General features: G+C 31.9%; 1 protein-coding gene and 1 long non-coding RNA gene across 7 annotated transcripts in view; one reads left to right on the top strand and one right to left on the bottom strand.

Annotated features, from left to right (window-relative positions):
• The window catches only part of LOC100883044 (uncharacterized), a 151,359-nt gene that overhangs the window by 78,419 nt on the left and 51,298 nt on the right, over positions 1–21,642 (bottom strand). The gene's annotated exons all lie outside the window — the stretch shown is intronic.
• On the top strand, positions 11,370–20,854 carry LOC143264233 (uncharacterized). Its single transcript, XR_013037785.1, has 3 exons — positions 11,370–13,789; positions 14,206–14,431; positions 18,625–20,854. It is a non-coding gene; the product is annotated as an uncharacterized LOC143264233 (long non-coding RNA).

Raw genomic sequence — 21,642 nt, 5'->3', positions numbered from 1 at the left:
TTCGAATCCTCCCGCGAATAAAATCCTTGTACAAAGCAGAGCATTATGGGTTTTTTTAAGGGAGCCTGGACTTCCCCCATGCACTTTCGATGTATAACAATAGTTGCTCCAAGAAATTCACTTTCCCCTGTATCTCGTCGATTCTATAGTTAAGGCCTCGATGTACGTACATGTACTATTTGAAAATTAATCATTTAATCGTAGTATACCCATGGCACGTGATCGAAGGCACTAATTAAGTAATTGCCGCGAGCACTTCGTTAAGTTGGAAACATCTCATTGCAATTCTATCGTTCTTCGTCGTTCAGCATCGATCGAAGGTCCAGCTTTACGAGAGAATCGATCATCGATCGATCGTTCTTCACCTGCTCGAACGACTGCATCGACAGTCGCGTGAAAAACACGATCGGGTGACATCGTGCATTGTCGTCAAGGGTCGCCCTTTAAGGACACCGTTGCGTTGTACGGTTGCCAGGCCAACAGTTGCGATATTTAAAGAGAAAACAGTATCACCGTGTACAATTTTCTTGCATAGTCGACACGAGACCGGCAGTTTATCGATTTTCTACGTTTCTCCTCTTCCTTTATCCGCGCTTTCATGAATATTCTTTGTTCTTTTGTTTCCAAGTGCAGTTGGAATCGCGTCGACCGGCGAATACGCTCGCACGAGGCCACGAATCGAAACGACTCAATAATTTCCCGTTTTGGCAATCTTCACGAAGATCTCTGCTCTTAAATTTGCATTAATTTCACCTTGAGAAGAATTTTTCTAACGGTTCCCTTGAATTTCACTACATTCATCCGTACACAATTGAAGAGAGACTCGCAAAAGAACTATTTAACAACAATGGAGGATTGTTGACTAGGGTGACACTTATTTCCGACTTTTCAACTGTTTTGTGCTATTCTCTCCGGGCAGTTATTTAAAAAAAAGTCTGAATGAAGTTCAAGAGCGATTATTTAGAGGAAAAAGGAGGCCATGAAATATTTAAATAATTATTTAAAAACATGCAAAGTCGATTTTATTTAATAGTTCTTTGACGTGTTACAATCTATTTTATAGCATACTTCGTATTCATACTCTATTATGTGTATATACATTTTTTTTCTGTGCAAACGTTTTACGAATAAAGTTCAAAACGCTGAAAAAATTGAAAAAGAAAATTTCTTTCCTTCTGTAAAATGAACTGAGCTTTTCTCCTTTATTATCAATTATTATTTAAGTAAAATGTGTATCTTTAATCTTGAGTTCTAATTTTTGGCTTTTTCTTAAGTTTTCATGTATATAGTCTACGATTGAGCAATTCGTTTTCAGAAGAATTAAAACACATTTTTTAAACATTTTAGTTGAAAGACTAGAAAAACATTAATGTGAAAGTTATAATTTATAAAATAAATTGTAGATTGGCAATGATACAACAGAAATGTTTAATTAATAAAAAGACTACAAAAAATTAATTACAAAAATAGGTTATATTATAGAGCATAATTTTTCAAAATTACAAAATTAAAAATTTCCAAAATTACAAAATATTTCAGACAGCAAGCATAAAAAATTTTCAAGATCTAAAAAGTTCTAAAATTTTAAATCTTTAAAGTCTGGGAAACACAAATTTAAAAAATTTCAGTCTTTTTCAAATTAAAAAATTCTGAAATACTACAGCACCAACATTTGGTAACTTACAAATTCCGAAATTCTGATATTTTCAAACTCGAATGTTATAAAGTCCCCAATTTGCACACTTTCAAGCTCAAAAATTTTGAAATTTCCAAATGACAAGTTACCGAATTCTAAAATTCCTGAATACCAAAATTCAAAAATTTGCAAACTTCTAAGTTCGACAACTCTACAGTCTCAAAATCTGAACGATAAAAAATCTCAATATCCCTAAATTTTAAAATCGTAAAGTCTAAGATTCTTAAAATTCCAAAAACCAAAATCTAAAATTTAAAAATCCCAAAAGGAAATTCTAAAACTCTAAAACCCCAAAATTTAAAGTTAAAAATGCTCAGATTCCTAAGTTTGCAAGTTCAACAATACTAAAGTATTAAACTCAAAAATCCCAAAATTAAAAATATTCAAAATCAAATAATTCTGAAATTTTAAAATCCTAAAATTCCAGTGTTAAAATTGCCCCCCAAAAAATTTAAATTCCAAAATTCTAAAATTCCAAAATCCTAAAATTCTGAATTCTCAAAGTTCCCAAATTCCAAAGTGCCAAAACTGTAAACTCTAAAAGTTTCAAAATCTAAATTTCCCAAATTCCAAAATCCCATATTCGAAAACGGTAATTTTCCGCATCCCTTCGCTCGCAATACATATTTGAGAAGGAAGTAACAAAAGAAAAGGAAATATATAAAAAGGGAACAATCATTTAAACGTTTCAGGTTCCAGGGACTCTGCCCTCCATAAAATCGGTCTCAAACTTTGCACAGATTTCTTTTTTATTAATTATAACCGTTTCGGCGGGTGGCACGATAATAACCTTGAAAAAAGCGTTCATCAAATGTAAATAAGAGTCACCCTAATGGTACACCGATGGATCGTAACAACGATAGTCACATGGAACAACTTTCACGAGTTTCCAAGTTTCATTTGATAGAAACTTGCACGAGCACATACTCATCGCGACTGAGAGACATAACTCGAGATAGGCGACGATCGTTCACCGGCGAACACGATATATCGTGGCCGCGTCGATCAATCGAAACGATCGTCTGTTTACTCGAACGGTGCACTGACTCCGACAATCAAGATGGCGCACGCGAGACCGAGTCACAGAACGCAGCGTGGCTTTGCATCGCGCGCGATACCACGCGATTCCAACCTGCGTCTCGGAGAAACTGTGGCTGTGAAACGAAGGGAAAGAGAACGAACCCGTGAACCGACCAGAGAGGAAACGATGTGGCCGAATCGTGTCTCTATCCGACACTGACACACTCGACTCGTGCCGTTCCTCTTTCTATGCCGGCAGCGCTCCCTCTCGCTCGTGCGTTTTCGCTCGATATGTCCTGCCTTCTCATCTATACTATCTTCGTCCTAACTCTCTCTCATTCCCGCCATCGCAACCGGCTTATAATTGACACCACACTCTAGAAATTTCAATATTCGAGTAACTTCGAATGCGGTTGGGAAATTCGAATATTTTGGGTAGTTATTTAAGTCTGTTTTTCGTCGAGAACGATGTAGTGGACAGGGACACTATCTTCGTTTGAGGTTAGATTAGGTTCGGGGCAAATTTTCAAATTGATAAACTTTCAAATACTCACATTTTGTAATTTTTTAATTTAATAGCTCTTAAGTATGGGAATTTAATGTTTGAGGTCTAGGAATTTGGAAATTTAGAAACTTGAAAATCTGGGAATTTGGTAATTTGGGTATTTTTAAATTTAGGAATTTAGGGATTTAGGCAGTTGAAAATTTGGTGGATAAACATAGTAATGTGAACATTTTTAATTTGAGAATATGGGGATTTTTAAATTTGGAAATTTGGAAATTTAGAAACTTAGATATTTAGAAATTTTTAAATTTGCAAATATGAGAATTTGGAAATTTGGAAATTTGGAAATTTGGAAATTTGGAATTTGGAAATTTGGAAATTTGGAAACTTAGAAATTTAGAAATTTTTAAATTTGCAAATATGAGAATTTGGAAATTTGGAAATTTGGAAATTTCGAATTTGGACTTTGAAAATTTGAAAATTTGAAAATGTGGAAATGTGAAAATTTAGAAACTTAGATATTTAGAAATTTTAAAATTTGCAAATATGAGAATTTGGAAATTTGGAAATTTGGAAATTTGGAAATTTGGAAATTTGGAAATTTGAAAATTTGGAATTTGGAAATTTGGAATTTGGAAATTTGGAAATTTGGAAACTTAGAAATTTAGAAATTTTTAAATTTGCAAATATGAGAATTTGGAAATTTGGAAATTTCGAATTTGGACTTTGAAAATTTGAAAATTTGAAAATTTGCAAATATGAGAATTTGAAAATTTGAAAATGTGGAAATGTGGAAATTTCGAATTTGGAAATTCGGAAATTTGGAAATTTGGAATTTAGAATTTGGAATTTGGAATTCGGAAATTTGGAATTTGGAAATTTGGAAATTTGGAAATTTGGAAATTTGGAAATTTGGAATTTGGAAATTTGAAATTTGGAATTTGCAATTTGGAAATTTGGAATTTGGAACTTGAAAATTTTGAAATTTAGGAATTCAAACTTCCAGAAATTTGTTTACAACATTCTGAGTACTCGAAAATGAAGAATTTGCAAATTTGAAAGCATACAAATCGCGACACATCCTACTCGAAAGCAATTTCCTATTAACGTTTTAAAAACAAGTTAGTTAGTGGTATTAATGATTAAAAATATCTTATGATTTACACCATTAATTAAACTGCAAAAGTTAATGCATTCATTATATCGAAGCCTATAAAATAAACATAAATCACATAATCCACAGAGTGTGTATCTTTACTTCGTAGACTTTAATATATCACAAAGGCATAAACATCCGCAATGTGCTAATAATCAATTACAGAAAAATATGATTTCCTAATATGTCAGCACCCACAACGTTTTCTTTATAAAATTGCCTGGGCAGTTCGCACGAACTTTTTATCGAACTTTTTGTAACTTTTTTTGTACACGCAATCGATAAAACGATTTTTTTCCGGACGCCAACTCGAAGGAGCTCTTGGTTCTCCTCGTCGTGGTTTTTGCCCGTTTCCGTTGCACGCGAAGGGTTGGGAACAGATTGCCAGGCGGCTTTTAATGCGTGACGAGGATAACGAGAATAGAAGAGACGGCGGAAGGAACCAACGACGAGAAATAGAGTAGCGAAGTGAAGGAAAAAAAGGGATGTGGACAAGGAGGGAGAGTAAAGCGGATAGAGTTGAGATAGGAAAGGAAGAATATAACGGGAAGAGAACAGTTCGGAGTGTCTCTCTACCCGTTTTAACATCAGCTTTTAAATGATGAATCTTAGATTTTGTGTTTTAATTCAAAAAAATTATTAAGAAGTTTTTGTTAAAATATATGTTAACGTTTATCAAGAAGAATGAATTATTATATAACCAACGTTATGTGGCATGCTTTATTTATATTATAAAAAAATTTATTTAAAAATAAGAGGTTGTGAGACGTGACACTACTATTAATTATCTTCTCATAAAAATTATACTCTTTTTGCAGAACGTATATACAACGTTATTATATGTATATATACATATGTATAAAGTGTATTTTCAGTTTGCGTGAGAATTGCAATTTATTTTCAATAAACTAGTTTTTGAAATATTTTCTACGTATATCATAATAAAGTTATATATAATAATATAAAAATATAGATATAATATATACATTATTTATTATTATATGTATATATGTAAGAGATTTGACAAACGAGTTTATTAAAGATAAATTACAATTTTCACACAATTCAAAGAAGTAGTTTTGTTTTATCTTTTATAAATATAATATGATTATGTATATTATTATATTATCATATAATAATACAATATATTATATTAATATATCTTTAATAATAATATGTTGTTATAAAAAATATAATTTAGTAATAATTTAGTATAAAATTTGTTTATAACGATATGAACGCATAGTAAACAATAAAGTAATGGTTTAATAAAACTGTTGAGTAGTAACACTAGTTGAACAATAATACGGTAATATAGAATAACAGAAATGTATAATAGTAACAAACTATTAAAACTGATAAAATAACACAATAATACATAAATGGTAAAATAATATAAAAATGAAACAGTAAAATATTAACAGCAATATAGTAAACTATTGCAACAGTAGGACAACAGTATATCTGTATAGTAAAATACATGAAACACTAATACAGTAAAATAATGTACAAGCGGTATAATAGTAAAATTTAAAAAATTCTGAAAACAATAAAATAGTAGTATATTTAAATGTCAATAGTAACTAATACTAAATATACTAATACAGTTATATAGTAGAATCAATAGAAAAGTAAAATAATGACAAATAACAGTAACCTAAGAAGGTACATGTGACCTTGCATTCAATGAAACAATGTGATTTGCATTCAAATGAAAAAAAAAAAATATAAATATAGTAAAATGGTAACACAATGAAACAATAGAATTATAAACTATTATAGTAAAATCATAGACTGATACAAAAATAACATCTGTCTCTCTAAAAGTATATACTATATGTATACAGACACGCTGTTCGCTCAAATAGGACAGTAAGATTAATATCCGCGTCGCACGCAGGTCATCAAGATCATAACCTACCAATATTTTCCCAATGCTCCTCTCCTCAACACTTAACCTTAACTGACAGCTTACATTGCACTCAAGGGTAAGTATCACTAATAATTTTTAACTGTTTATAACTTTAGGCAGATATATGTTACTCGTTCTATTACGCCCTTATTCTACCCACCCCTATATTCACCTTCCACTTCTTTTTCACCACAAACGACTCAACAAAATACGAGGTGTGACACAAAAGTAACGAGACTAGGTCTGTAACTTGAAAAAACAATGGAATTAGCAGCAATTGTTTTTGTGGCATTATCCCACATACCTCCTCTATCCATGTTGCCAATTTCGATTGAATCGGTCATACCATTTGGAAATATTGCGTTATTTAGTGAACACGTGCAACTGCATTCTGCCGGAGAAATGTCTAACGTAAAAACCGAACAGCGAATAAACATCAAGTTTCTTGTAAAATTTGTTTAAATCTATTGTAACATGTGATGAGACATGTATTTTTACCTATGACTCACAAAGTAAGCGCCACTCGATGCAATGGAAGTCTTCAGGATCCCCAAAATCCAAAAAAGAACGCATGTCAAAATCAAAATTCGACATTAATGGAATTGTAATGATTGAGTGGTTTCCCAGTGGTCAAACTGTTAACTAACACTATTACATTGAAATACTAAAAAGACTTCGTGAAAAAATTAGGAAAAAAAGGCCACAGTTGTGAAGCGATGGATGGCTGTTGCTCCGCGACAAAGCACCCGCTCACACGGCACTATATGTCAAGCAGTTTCTGACCAGCAAAATTATTATTGTGATAGGGAATCCTCCTTATTCGCCTGATTTGGCTTCATGCGACTTTTTTTATTTCCTAAAGTTAAATTTTGCTTAAAGGGAACCCATTTCACCTCAGTTGAAGAGGTTTAGGCAAAAACGGAGAATCGTCCGAAAGGACTTCCAAAAACCTCGTTCCAGAATTGTTACCACCAATAGCAGCGCCGAATGTATAAGTGTGTGAATGCTGAAGGGGACTACTTTGAAGGTGATAATGTCACAGAGAACTGATTCTGCAGGTACAATGATTTATTGGACTAGTCTCGTTACTTTTGTGTCACACCTCGTATACATCAAGAATGAAGAATATATAAAATCAAGAACGAAGTTTGTTTTCGGTTACTCGAATAATCGTGAGCGGTTTGTATTACCAAAGACAATAGACACGGTTACAACCCTTTTCAAATGCAAATTCGCGACAAATTACAGTAGAGACAAAAGCCGTATTCCAACGAGGTAGACTTTAAATTTATGTGTCTGTCAATTGCACGAGCTCTGTTTATACACTGCGGTTCTCACAGATAATTCGTTTTTAACATATGCGCAAAATAAACGAACGGCCAATTATGTGGCAGGTTTTTGGTTTGCACTACAATTCGTTCCAATCCGATCATTTTATCGTACACTTTCTTGAATGAATCGTAAATAACGCGTCGCGTTAATTAATCGTAAGTCGCGTTATCAAGTTCACGAATTTCACGCCATTTTCGCGGTATCTCGGATGTGTTTGCCAATATTCTTTTATTAACTTGTAATTTAGATAAGGACGTATCATTTGTATGTAAGACTGTTTTCGAGTGTGTTACGTTATCGGAGGAGCATTATGCTTTATGTAACGTGATTACGATAGATATCGTCACTGGCTCCAAATGCATAATGAACTTTGTGTGTTATCGAAATATCGCACGTATGTTACAGACAAAACATAGGCAAGTATGTTTATATAAAATACAGTGGACTGTTGTTACACTGCCCACGGATGGATTAACAGGGGTGGAAAAATTCTGGAAATTGGTAATACAGGAAAAGATTCCGTATAGAGATTGATTATTTAAGGTAGTTGATGCAACTTGTGAAATTTTATCGCTTATTTTAGTTTTTAGTCTTCTTTGAATAATTCTGTATATCGTTAATACTTTAGGGTTTCCTATGTTTATTAATAATATTGACGATATTGAATTTGAGGATTTAAATTTGGAAACAGTAATTTGGGAATTAAGAGGTGATCAAATTTTGGGATATAGGAATTCAAGATTCAGAAATTTGGAAGTGTTTTAATATGAAAAATTAAGGATTGTAACTTGGTCATTTCGAGAATTTACAGGTTTGAACTTTTCGAATTTGAAATTTGAAAATTTAAGAATTTTGAGAAATTGAAGATTTGGGAATGTGAGAATTTGAGAATTTGAGAATACGAGGATTCAAGAAGTTTGAAATTTTTAGTTTAGAGAATTTGAAAACTTGGGAAGTTCGAGTTTAGAAATTCGATAATTTAAGAATTTGGAAATTTTTGGAAATTTAGACACTTGGTAATTTAAACATTCGTGTATTTGGGCCTTTGATAATTTGGAAATATCAAAATTTAGGGATTTAGCAATTGATTTAAATTCCTAGGAATTTGCAAATTTAGAAAATTCAAAATTTATGAAGTTTGACATTTGAAAACTTGAAAATGTGGAAACTTAAAATTTTAAGAATTTTAGAAATTTGGAAATTCAAAAATTTGAAAATTTAGATATTTGGGAATTTGAAAAATTATAAATTTGACAATTTGAAATTTTAGGAATTTTCAAAATCCTTGAAATTTTAGAAACATTGGAAATATTAGAAATATTAGAAATATTAGAAATATTTGAAATATTTGAAATGTTACAAATATTTGAAATATTGGTAATATTGGTAATACCAGAAATTTTAGAAATTTTAGCTACTTTAAGAATATTAGGAATTTTAGGAAACAGGAATTTAAAAAGTTTTAGAAATTTCAGAAATCGAGGAATTTGAAAGCTTATATATTTAGAAGTCTAAAAATTGCAATACTAGGAAATTTGATAATTTCTCAATTTTAAACTTTGAAACTTGACAATTTTAAGATTTGAAAAGTTAAAAATGTGAAATGTTAAAAGTACTTAAGTTTGAGGTCTGAATATTTATGAAATTTGCAGTGAACGTGTATGTACATAATTGACATACTCTCAATACTGTGATAACAAAACATGTCACATCAATCGTGATAACAACAATACAGCGCGCAGCAGTATAATATTTATTTATACTAAGCATGGCAATAAAAAACCATTTGTTTATATTACACGTGGCAACATAACATTACTTATACTACGTATGACAATATAATATTTATTTACACTATACGCGGCAATATAACGCGTGGCGATATAACGCACTTTCGTCTAACTCTTGGCGATACAACACGTATGCCCATATCACGTGATATAACACGTGTTATCATACCGTTCGATGGAAGATTTACACTCACATTCGGGCATCCCCGTAAATTTCCGCCGGTCTTCGTAAATCTCCGGGCGGTACAACAGTGAGGGGTATCACTAATGTGCTTGAGAATCCATATAAAGAGCTCACATAATCAGCAATATAACGAGAGTCTATCTCACAGATATAATTTATTATTTCATAGAAATGTTCGAAATCCTTCCACAAAATATTGTTATCAAAAGCAATCAATGAAAGAGTTACATGTAACAAGTAAAAAGCGTTACTCACAGAAAATTTACCTGTACTTGCAAATCCAACGTAAGAACATCAAGCGTTCTTGCATCCGATGCGTTAAACGGCTAGCTTTTCATTGAACGACGAAGAAAAATCGTTAACATGTATCGCGTATAAAAGAGAAGAGACCTTTCTGCTACTGTGCGAGAAAGCGAATCGAACTTCGCGATACATCGCTATCTTTCCCGGGAATGACCACACGAGATATGTCCCATGTAAAAAATCTATTAACATTCAGGCCAGTATCTGAAGCGATGGATCAGGATACGTCCGCGTACGAATATTATAAATCAAATAGTTTCATTTTGACTAGGACCCAAGAACGGGGTAGAAATATTTGAACTGTTTGTTCAACATGACCGGTTGAATAAGAAAGCAAAGCGATAAGGTTGACGTCAGCTGTTTCGAATCGCCACTGCTAAGGCTACTCGCTTGAGCATTGACGTAGAGCCTTAACCCCTTCGGAGGTCAAAACTCTTCCATGTTTATTACCACTCATCTCCAGAAGTTGGACTTTTTAACGTTTTTAAGCCAGTATTAATTTGCCTTTTATTGGCGATATTGATGCGGAAGAGTTGTGGGTCAGGTGCGAATGACAGTTTCAAGTGAAAGTGTATTTCTCAAAATCTCAAACTATTTAATACTCAGGTTTGTAAATTTTTCAATTCTCCAAATTTTCAATTCTTAAATTTCTCAATATATAAAATTTCAAATACCAAATTTCCAAATTTTTAAATTTCTAAATTTCCAAACCTTCGAATCTTTAAATTTCCAAATTCTCAAATTTCCAAATTCCTAAATTCCTAAATTTCCAAATTCTCAAATTTCCAAATTTTTGAATTCTCAAATTTTCAAAATTCCAAATTTTTCATTCTCAAATTCCCAAATTCCTAAATCCTCACATTCCCAAATTCCCAAATTCCCAAATTCTCAAATTTTCAAATTCCTAAATTCCCAAATTTCCAAATCTCTAAATTCTCAAATTCCCAAATCCCCAAGTTCTCAATATTTATACATTTCCAAGGTTTAAAATTCTCAAATCTTCCAATCCCTAAATTCTCAAATCTCTAAATCCCCAAATTTCTAAATTTATGAATGCTCAAATTTTCAAATTCTAAAATCCCCAAATACCGAATTCCCCAAATTCTCAAGCTCTTAAATTCTCAAACTCTCAAATCCTCAGATTCACAAGTTTTCAAATCCCCAAATCCTCAAATTCCCAAATTCCCAAATCCCCAAATCCCCAAATCCTGAAATTCCCAAGTTCCCAATTTCGTAAATTCTCATAGTTTCAGAATTCCAAATTTCCAAATCCCCACATTCCCAAATTCCAGCACATAAAACTCGAGAGAAATTGCTTTTACCGACGCGAAAGAAACCGCAATTTCATGGAACCGTTTTGTCGGTAACGTTGTTCGAGCTCCCCTTGGCGGTGCCCGCAGACAACATCATGTCGGGGTGAAAAACTACAACGTTTTAGAGCACCTCGTTATCTGCGTCAATATTTCCCGGATAACGAGTCTCTTTAAGAAAATTCCGGTCGTCGAAGGCACTCGTTGTTGTCTCAATTGCCGGTCTCTTTCTTCCATCGTCCGTGTTCGTAAATGAAGTCTTATCTTCCGTATAGAACCACGTATATCGCACACGTAGCCTGCGCGAAAGACGCACAGAATGTCATAAAGCCCTGAGGCTGATCCTCTAGAAACGTGTTACGAGAGTCTAGCCGAGAATTAAAAGCAAGAAGACGAGATCGGCAAAGGCTTGCAATTAATCCGACGGACAACTCGAACCCACGGAAGCCTCGTATGACAACCGACATGGATTTACGTCACGTAGAATTGGCTTCCTATCATATTTCTATCGATCGAGACTAATTGCAAGAAAAAGCGTCAACCTGAGATATAGCTGGGTTTGGAGATATGTGATAGCAAATTAATCCGCAACACGTCGATACGATTGTGTTATCTGCGACGTCAGACTCTAACTTATTGTTTTTAAATTTAACATTGATTCTAAATATTTGACATGATAAATCATATAAACATAATATAAATTATATGAACAAATTTTTATCCACATTGAAACTTGAGGATTTGCTATTTTGATCGGTCTGATAGTTTTAGTATTAAATTTTCATATGAATCATCTGCATCAATAAGAATGTGTCCATTTATCTAACTGGAAATATTCGTGTTACGTACCTACTATGAATAACAAATATAAGATATTGTAAATATATTTGGTAGGATTTGTTAAACAGAAAATGCTATTTAATCAATATCTCAGTTATTTCATTGTGGTAGTTAAGGTGTTAGTACTTATCTGCTTATTGAGTATTAAGTGCAGAACAGTCATCCTACCGCATTCTTAAATGTATTAAAGATGAATAATCTATACAAGGTATCTCTAAAGTCCATCTCTACCCTTACATTTCGGAAGTGAGTTTAAGTATAAAGAAATATTTCAGACAAAAGTTGTAGGATATCGAGGATGACATAAGATGGTAGCAACAATTTGACCTTTGAAGGTCACGTGAACATCTGTAATTTCTTAAATAAAAACGTCATTTTGTATTGCATATTCTTATAGCCATCGATAAGATGTTTTCAAAATAATATGATTTTTGTGCAAGTTATTACCAACATATGAAGTTTCAAAGTTGATATACTGTCGACATTCACTCAAAATGTGCCACGCGAAGGTTGCACGATCAAATTCGTACTACTTATGTGGCGACTTTAAAGCTTCATATCTTAAAAATGTTTCGCACAAAAAACAAACATAAGTAGTGTTTTGAAAACGTCTTGACGATGGCTCCAAGAATATGCAATAAAAAGTGGCGATTCTATTTAAGGAATTGAAGATGAAGTTTACGTGACCTTCAAGCGACCATCTAAGCTCAAATTGTTGCCAACCATCTTATGTCCCCCTTGATATTCTACAACTTTTGCCTGGAAAATATTTCCATATTTAAAGCCGCTTCCGAAATACAAGAATGGGGTTGGATTTTAGAGGTACCCTGTATCCTTACAATATCTTTTCATCTTTCAACGAATCGGTAATGGTTCATTGATCAAATACGGTCTATTAGTCTAGTGATTACTTATGGCGAGAACAAACGTTAATATTCGTTAATATGAAAAAAGGAACTTCTACTGCCACCAGGCTTATGGTAATTGTAAAAAATACCACACTCAATTAATCTTTGTGACGATTTGGAAATTATTGCCTATAATATTCAACTGCTGTCGCATTTCCATGACAAGCTCCTAAAGCTTTTATCATACCGACATATGTAGACATTGTCATAGCTTGCCTAATCGAAACGGAATAAAAGTAAAAGAAAGTCGTATAGTTGAAGAAAAGATGTAAACATTAGAAACGTCAACATTAGAATGCAAAAGGAAACTTGCAGCGAACATTAACTTGGAGAGTATCCAGTGCACCCATACTGGATAGAATTTCCAAATTCAATTTTCTCGAAAACGAAGCATTAGACGAAAAAATGTTATTCCTTTTTTTTCTACTTATTTTTATTTGGAAAATCATCCCCTACTCGGTGGTACCACCCGTTCGCACACCCTGTATATTAATTTATACTTTATCATTTGTTCGTTTATATTTTTGTTTTATTTTTCATTTTTAATCATGTGTGTATTATATGCCGTTAAGTTTAGTGTTAGTAACGTGGTCATAACAGTTTTTGTGTGCTTTAATCCACGTTGACGTACTTCAACGAAAAATAGTTTCAGAAAATAAAATTTGTTAGTCAGAAGGATACTGTTTTAATTAAACAAACTGTATATAGTATTCAAGCAACGTATAAATAGTAATAATTATACGATTTAAAGATTACGATTCCTAAGAGGATAAAGAAACGTAAAGATGGAAGACTTAGATATACAATCCCGTACGGAAGGTGTTGAATAAACTGTTAGTAGATTACTTCTTTGATCACTTTGCTTCTTTAATTCATGCTATTAACGCTCAGGATCTGAAATGAAACATGGATATTGTATGAAGCAACATAATTAATATAAACTTCGTTTTCTTAAAAAAAAAATTAATTGCATAGTTTAACAACTGCTGTTCGGAAAATAAAAAATTCTACTATTGTTTAAATTCGATCGATAAAGACTAAATAAATGTAAGACGTACATAACCAAAACTTGCATTCTCTAATTCTCTATTTTCTATTTCTCCGTTCTGTATTCTTTATTTTGTGTTCTCCAAAACAGCACGTATAGAAATCTAAACTGTAATAAACCATAACATTTACACACACACTCTAAAATATTTTAATTATTACTCTTTGTTACAAGTATATTATCACTAATTAAACATCACAGATTAATCGGATTAAAAAGATAACTCAATTTAAAAAGCATATTCCACATCACGTTGCCGAAGATAATTACAAAATGGAGAGGAAACACAGATATCAGAAAAGACAGAGTATTTATTTGGCATGCAACGGTATCACGAGTATTATCTCTTTATGTACAGACAAGTCAAGACAAAGCTGTTACTTTCTTAATTCCAGTCAGAAATGCTAACAAAATACAGTTACGTAAGGTAAATATTTGTCACTGGTTTATGCTTCCTATAACTCCGTGCATGAAAGACAAATATTTTCACACGTATCGTTTACAAAATTGGTCGAAACTCTTCCACGTGAGATACAGTGACTTTTATTAATATTTTGGTCACTATGGTATTTTATCGATTATTACTTTAATGTATACATGACAAAGTTAAGTTATAAAATTAATATACAGTGTGTTTCATTTAGGAGTAATCCTCGAAAATATTTTTTAATTATGAAAACGCTAAAAGTTGGAGTAATCTTATGTATGAGTTTATTTTGCAAGTGGCCACTTATGTATAAATCGAGATATTTAAGAGTTTGCGTTTCAATGAAATTAAAAATGTATGTACAAGATGACAATGCATTACACTCCGGAAGTGTATCTAAGAGAGTTAAATTTACAATTCCTATCAAAGTAATAGCAATTATTAAGCGAAAAGTATATGTCTTCTTACTAAGAATAGACCTAAGCCACTTTCAAAATTAACAACTAAATTTGTCATGAAATTTGAAGCAGCCCAAGTCCATTCGATATAATTTAAAATGCTTCAAATTGAAAAAACAATATTCAGTTTATTTTATATTTCATTACAACACTTGAAAACACCATTTATTCAGTAAATCTTCTAACTATATAAATTACATAACAATTTACTGTTCATCTACATATTCTGTAGGCGGAAGGGATTTGAAGAAGTCAAGGTGCTTCGGTGTATATCGTATTAATACTAATTAATTATTATATTAACTAATTACTATTTTATTGTAATTTCCATTATCACTGCCTTTAGACATTTGAAAATCCGCAGTTTCTGACATTATCAATAATAGATTGGACTTAGGCCATTTTCAAAGTCAAATTTTCAACTATCGAAATAACTGCTAATATTTATATGTCCAAAATTATAGCATACTCTGAATATATTTAATCGTAAATGATTTTTATTAAAGTTAACACCAGGTGGTATGTACAGTTTACAACAAACAACTGAAAAATGCACTTAAGTCACTTTGAAAAAAATGGCTCTTATATAAACCAAACTTATATAAATTTATTGATGATTTTCTAATTCTTTGGTCTAATTTATCCCATAGCTTCTTTATAGGATTTATGCCTCGGGACTGTAGAGGTGGATGTAGAATTTTTAGACAATTATATAATAAATATAATTCATATAATTTGTAACCTAACCTAACAAATTACATGTGTTATATAATATAACAAATTATGTAATATAAATGATATAACAAATTATATCTGTTATATAATAACAATAGTGTGTATTCATCGTAAAATGTTTTGTAAAATTTTAACCACAAATATTTCTAAAGTACGTTAGAAATGTTTTAAAATAAGTAATATCCATTGTTCTATAATTAGAATTTAAAAAATTAACAATTAAAAGAAAAAAAAAGAAAAAAATATAAGTTCGGGTGGGATTGAAACCGCGTTAAAAAAAGTATGCAGCGGTTTACGAGTCAGACGCCATAACCGCTGCGCCACCGATATTGTTGAAAGCCCTTCAAACATTTAAGTATATATGGAACGTCCCATAAAACTAATTAATTAAGTTAATTTCATTGTTGTAATCCATAAATCAATTGTGTGAACGTGAAACCTCTTAAAATTACTTAATGCATCTTTCATGGGAAAATGACATAAAAATTCAAAGCAGAAGTTTGTTTTTCGCGCGAAAAAATCGGTTTTTGATTTTTTTTAACTACGGCGCACCTCACCGAAAAATCTGAAAAAATTAGAGAATAATAGTTGTACTAATATCTAACTACCACATTAATATAAAAGTAGTGCTCCGACATCTTCACTAAAAAATCGCATTTTTCGGATTTTTTTTCAGTTTTTGATTTTTCACGACCACAATTTGCGATCAAAAAATCTGAAAAAATTCTATAATATGCGCTATCTGGATCTCAATGTTCTAGAATTTTTTCAGAATTTTTGTACGAATTTAAATAGGCAAAAAGGGCCAAAAACCGGAATTTCGTTTTTTCCCTTTTACTACCCCCACGGATGAGATAGGGGGTTGAAACTTGGTGTGAGATGTTTTTTTTTGGATATGCTACCGACTAACGAATTGGGTTTCTAATTCGACTCAAGGGCACATTTGACTACCTTATCCGGCTATACCCTTTATTTCGAAAGTGGATCATCACTGACCCGGCATGTTTATTTAATAGTTGAAGAGTCTCAGAATCTACGTAACCCTTATCACCGATCAAATGTTGAGCAAACAAGCAGACTAGAGAAGAACAAGCAATCATAGAGTTCTACTTTTATCTTGTTGAATATTTCGCAATACATGTTCCACTAGTAAATACATTAGAGAACATGATTCCTTCGCGAATCGGAGCGATAACGCAAGACGATGTACAGTCTACTGCAAATCTGACTTATCTAGGGAAAACATGGCAATCGTAGAAGAGGCTTCACATTTGTCGAGTTTAGGGATTTTTGGTGACTCGAAAATTTTGGGATAAGTTCATGAATTTAAAGATCTCGGAATTTGGGGATTTGGAGATTTGAAGATTTTGAGATTTAGGGTTTTAGGCACCAAGAAATTTGATGACATTGAAATTTGCAGATCTAGAGATTTAAGAATCTAGGAAATTGGAAACGTATGAATTTAGGGACGTAGATATTTGTGTATCTTGAGATCAGGAGATTTAGAGGTACGGGAAGAGCAAGATTTGGTGGTCTAAAGATACGAGAATCTAAGAATGTAGGGATGAAAGATACGGAAATGTAAGGATTTGGTGATCTAAAGATACGGAAATGTAGGAATTTGGGACTTGTATAAATTTTGGAATGAGGGAATCTATGGATATGAGAATTTAGAGATTTGGCTGCGTAAAAATACAGGAATCTAAGAATTTAGAGATTTAAGAGTACAGGAATCTAGGGATTTGGAGATCTGACTGTACAGAAATTTAAGAATCTGGAAATCTACCGATTTAAGTATCTGTAGATCTAGAGATTTGAGATCTAAAAATATAGAAACCTAAGAATTTGTAAACCTATAAATTTGGAAATTGGATAATTTAGAAATTTGGGAAATCTGAAAAATTTGAAAAATATGAGAAATTTGGGAAAACTGAAAAATTTGAGATACTTTAGAAATTTCAGACATGTGAAATATTTTAAAAATTGAGAAACCTACAAAATTTGAGATATTTTAGAAATTTTAGAAATGTGAGAAATCTGAAAAATTTGATAAATATAAAAAATTGGAGAAAATTGAGAAATCTGAGAAATTTGCAAACTTAAAAATCGTGAAATGTAAGTGTACGTCAATATCCGGAGGAAGTCTACTTTGCACTAGAGTGTACACTATCTAAGAGTGCAATAACTAAGGCACAGGTTAAAACTGGATCACAGAGATTAACCTTAATATCAAAAGCTTACATCGGGAAACCTTAAAATGTAATTCCGTGGAAGAGTGGCAACGGATCACTGTCACGACAGTCAAGATGTTCGTCCCAATTCCATTTATTGACGTTTATTTCGCGTGAAAATCGTACGATCCTGAACAAACAACGAGTCAATGAACTAGGAGTCGTTTATATTTGTAGCATTGTTTTATGGTGATGCTATTAAAAGGAAGTTCAGAATATTTATATCGAGTTGTTGGATTATACTTTATTTTATTTGTTTAACGTCATGTCGGATTATATATTAAAGTGAATGAATTTATGATTCCTCAATTTCTTTATTTATCAGTTACTCAATTTTTTTAATTTTTCGATTACTCATTCCTCAATTTCTCGAATCCTTAAATTCTCAATTTCTCGAATTCTCAATCCCTCGTATTCTCAATTTCTCAATTTCTCGAATTCTCAATCCCTCGTATTCTCAATTTCTCAATTTCTCGAATTCTCAATCCCTCGTATTCTCAATTTCTCAATTTCTTAATTTCTCAATTTCTCAATTTCTCAATTTCTCAATTTCTCAATTTCTCAATTTCTCAATTTCTCAATTTCTCAATTTCTCAATTTCTCAACTTGTCAATTTCCCAATTTCTCAATTTCTCAATTTCTCAATTTCTCAATTTCTCAATTTCTCAATTTCTCAATTTCTCAATTTCTCAATTTCTCAATTTCTCAATTTCTCAATTTCTCAATTTCTCAATTTCTCAATTTCTCAATTTCTCAATTTCTATTGCAGCGACTACGGTCACAGAAAACCAGCCGATATTAAACACCTCTGCCGACATCAGTAATCATATCGCGACACTACTAAAACAGTCATGGGACTCTGCATGGAGAAAATACAAAACCAGCTCAACCCATCAACAACTCGACAAATTCTACGATTTAAAAACTAACCCTAAACACAATAGAAGAAATCAAGTGGCAGTAACTCGAATTAGGGCCGAACACACCAAATTGACTCACTCATACATACTCGAAAACGGTTCCCCCAGAAGGTGCGATATATGCAATACAACCATAACCATCAGACACATAATGTTGGAGTGCAGAAAATATAACCACGCCAGAAAATGATTAAACATCAAGAACAACCTCACTGAAGCAACCATATCAACAGCGTATCAAGACACATTACTAAAATTTTGTAAAACTATAAGAATCCTCACCCAACTATAAAAAAGTTATGTCAAACCATCCACTTCCGACCATAACCTTATCTCCGTAGACTGGTCAACAGTCGCTAGTAACCTGGGTAGTTGATGCGACTATAAACCACTATTTAAAAAAAAATTTCTCAATTTCTCAATTTCCCAATTTCTTAGTTTCTCAATTCCTAAATTTCTCGATTTCTCAAGTGGCGTTGTGTGTTCGTTGAAAAACGCATCATTGCCGTGAATGTTCATTACATTTTAACCAGTCTCATGTTATCCTTGAACTGTTAAAGACGTGTGTAATTTCCTTGAAAAATTAATTAAATGTTTAAAATATTGTTCCGTTATTAAATGTTCATTCAGTTAAAAGTTACTACACAATACACATCTCAGTTTGTCAAATTCTCAATTTCTAAATCTCCCATTTCGAAAATTGATACATTACGAATTTGCAAATTAAAGATAGTATCCCTAAGTGTTTTACCACACATCAAACTACTATGTGGCAAACTGTGTGCCAGCATAACTCGGCTACTATTAAAATTCGCTCATCCATAGCAACGCAGAGATTCCCGATATCGTCAACAGGCAATCACGTTCTATTTACACCTCTTTCGTCGCACACGTGTATCCGAGAACACGCGTGTCAACTGAAACATGGTCGGGTGAATACCTTCAATAAAGAGTATAATTTCCAAGGAGACTGGTGTCTACTCAACGGGAACTGAACGTTCGCACAAAACCTGCTTTGTGAAGACTTCGTCCGCGTTTCCCCCTTTGCTTTCAAGGGTATTCAACAACGCGTGTGCGAAAGAGTCTGCCTCTCGTTTCGTGGCTTTTTAAAATTGTTTTTTGCTAACGTGATCATTAAAACGGATAAGTTCTTTGACTGTGGGGAACTGTTTCTTTTACTTCTCGGTTGAAATATTACTGAAATAGTAAATTTTAATTTAATTTAATTTTTATTTTTGTTTTTCTTGAATTTGATCTTTTGTGCTTGAAAACATTTTTTTTATCGGCGTGTAGTAAGTCAGAAACCTTCTAGTTGAAAAGTTCGATGAATATTCTTAAAATTACTACTTCAAATTATTTTTCGCTATGTTTAAAGATCACGTGTATAACACTGTAGAATTAGTTAAAAAATATTTATTTCTAATTGTTGTGTTAAGCATAATGGCGATGTGTGAGTCACCTGTCGAATGCAAATTTATTGTTTAGATATTGCTGTTGTAAAACTGGGTTTAGATAATTCGGGATTAACCTTAAATAGTTAATTTATTCCCACACAAAAATCTTACAATAGTTTACAAATGAATTCTAACGAGACGGAGTAAAAATCGTGAAAAAGAAACCTTTTAGGAAAATGCTTATTGGTTAAAATTATTTAACGAGGGTGGAGGAAAAGGACAGGGATTGGACAAAATATTGAAAGAAAGTGGATTTCGAGAGGTGGTAATTTATGGGTACTTGAGTGGACTAGGACTGATGACAGGAAGGGACCCAAGGTTAAGGATAAGGAAATAGGAACAGCATGGTAAAGAAAGTATTTTGCGAAGCATATGGTTGGGACCTCCAACATTGCTTTCAATGTCTATGTTCTTTAAAATAATTTTTTAAATTGCGGAAGTCGTTCGTTAAACTTTGAATGTATAATTTTACTTGAAGCTTAAATATATTTTGCAGTTCTGGTTCAAAATTGATGCTAGTAGTTAGTTAATTGATCGATAATTCAAAATTTACCCTAACACTGTCATAATCAGTATTAAAGATCTGATTTTTTATTAAAAGTGATTTGGAAAAATAGAAATAAATAAATAGCAAAATTTCATTTAGCAGAATGCAAATTTTAATTCATTTTCATGTAATTTGTTGACAATATATTAAATTATACAATGCTTTAGAAAGTTCTCTCTTCTTTGATTAAGATTTTATTTTTTGTGCAAGGGATGAATGACTTTAAAATGCAAAATTGATTTGCTTTTTTTATTTTTTTATTTTGATTAATCAATTTATTTCAATTTTTAGCTGTTATCATTTTTTTGCGAATTAATCTTTCAGAAATTCTAAATTTTCGAGACAGAATTTTTATTAATTATTGAATTAATTATTAATTATTAAATAGTCATTTCAGAATTTTTAATTTTCTACTGGTAACTATGATCACTCTAAAATGACTTACGAAATATCTGCACCTTCTACGTTTTTCAATTTTTTTATCAGAAAATTGCAAGTTCCTAAAAACAGTTCGCTTTTTAATAACAAAAATTGATAAAAAAATTAAATGTTTTTGTTAATAAAAGATCACAAAGCCTGGACGTTATTTTGACCTTTATCCTTGGAGTATAAAATATTATTATTATTTTTAAGATATGATTACAATTTTATAACTGATAAAAAGTTTGTCGTCATAAATACATACATTAAGGCATTATATAAAATACAAGACATGATTACAATTTTATACCCGATAAAAAGTTTTTCAACATAAATGCATGCAATAAGCCATTATATGAAATACAAATTATTAAAAGAATATAATATAAAAAGTTAGTGAAATTGAAAATCTTATAAATAAAATTTCTAAATGTTCAGCTATGAAA

This window comes from Megachile rotundata, chromosome 4, assembly GCF_050947335.1.
Source record: "Megachile rotundata isolate GNS110a chromosome 4, iyMegRotu1, whole genome shotgun sequence".
Lineage (NCBI taxonomy): Eukaryota > Metazoa > Arthropoda > Insecta > Hymenoptera > Megachilidae > Megachile > Megachile rotundata.
The sequence above is the reverse complement of the archived record's forward strand: the minus strand, read 5'-3'. Positions and strand labels throughout refer to the sequence as shown.